Source organism: Salmo salar, chromosome 14 (genome assembly GCF_965601325.2).
Source record: "Salmo salar chromosome 14, fSalSal1, whole genome shotgun sequence".
In the NCBI taxonomy this organism is placed as follows: domain Eukaryota; kingdom Metazoa; phylum Chordata; class Actinopteri; order Salmoniformes; family Salmonidae; genus Salmo; species Salmo salar.
In genome coordinates this window covers 71358919-71360557 of record NC_138304.1, presented here as the reverse complement: position 1 = coordinate 71360557, position 1639 = coordinate 71358919, and positions in this window count along the sequence as shown.

Sequence of the window (1639 nt, the reverse complement as noted above, 5' to 3'; positions counted from 1 at the left end):
GTGTCTTTTTATTTTTTATATATGAGTTACACGAGTTTATTATATTCATTTGTCGCTTCAGGGCAATGCCTTTCGCCCTCACCCTCATTAGCTGTACTATATTTGTGAGCAACTTTTCTTTCACCTTGACACGTTTACTGCCGCACTGTTGTGGAGGTGTTAGTCACAGAGAAATGTAAACCTTTTGATTCAAAATTGTATTCTAAAGTTTCACAACTTGGTTAACAATTACTCTGTGCCCTTTTGAGGTCTGTGCAGATGTAACTTTTTATGAATGTGTTGTCTAGGAACCTGAAGTGTAGCAGACACATTCTCCAAGATCAACAATGACAATATTTACACTTTTCTCCTGAACAGCTCACAAAATGCCATCTAGCAAATGACTCTTGACCGCCAATGCGAAATGTCCTTGAATATGGAATGTAGCTATTGTAATAGAAATGCTCATGCAGTAGGAATTGTGTGTGTGTTCCTAACGGTTTGTTTAAATCCCTTAGAATAACCCCATACCATCGGTCTTGGGTGTCATTGTACATCTTCCTCCATTTAAGATTCCGCCCCCGCCCCCCAGATTGTAACATTTTAAAACCCATCCATAAATAAAATAGCTCTCATACTTGTAAGCTAGTAAATATCACGACCAACTAGCTCTTGTTGTTGAAGGCCAGTGAACATCACGACCAACCAAACTTTCATAACCGAGAAGTAAGCTGCACTGAAAGATGCAGTAACTGTCCTAGGAGTTTCCCATGGCCTTAACTTGGAGACTGCCCCCCCTCTACTGGTCATTTATGGTATTGCTTTGAGATTAGTTCAATTAGTGTGTTATGTCCATGTTTAACCAGTAATGTCCACGGGAGACACAAACTCAAGCAAAAAAAGAAACGTGCCTTTTTCAGCACCATGTCTTTCAAACATAATTAGTAAAAATCCAAATAACTTAACAGATCTTCATTGTAAAGGGTTTAAACACTTTCCCATGCTTGTTCAATGAACCATAAACAATTAATGAACATGCACCTGTGGAACGGTCGTTAAGACACTAACAGCTTAGTAGGCAATTAAGGTCACAGTTATGAAAACTTAGGACACTAAAGAGGCCTTTCTACTAACTGAAAAACACCAAAAGAAAGATGCCCAGGGTCCCTGCTCATCTGCGTGAACGTGCCTTAGGCATGCTGCAAGGAGGCATGAGGACTGCAGATGTGGCCAGGGCAATAAATTGCAATGTCCGTACTGTGAGACGCCTAAGACAGCGCTACAGGGAGACAGGACGGACCGCTGATCGTCCTCGCAGTGGCAGACCACGTGTAACAACGCCTGCACAGGATCGGTACATCCGAACATCACACCTGCGGGACAGGTACAGGATGGCAACAACTGCCCGAGTTACATCAGGAACGCACAATCTCTCCATCAGTGCTCAGACTGTCCGCAATAGGCTGAGAGAGGCTGGACTGAGGGCTTGTAGGCCTGTTGTAAGGCAGGTCCTCACCAGACATCACCGGCAACAACGTCGCCTATGGGCAGAAACCCACCGTCGCTGGACCAGACAGGACTGGCAAAAAATGCTCTTCACTGAGGAGTCACGGTTTTGTCTCACCAGGGGTGATGGTCGGATTCGCGTTTATCGTCGGAG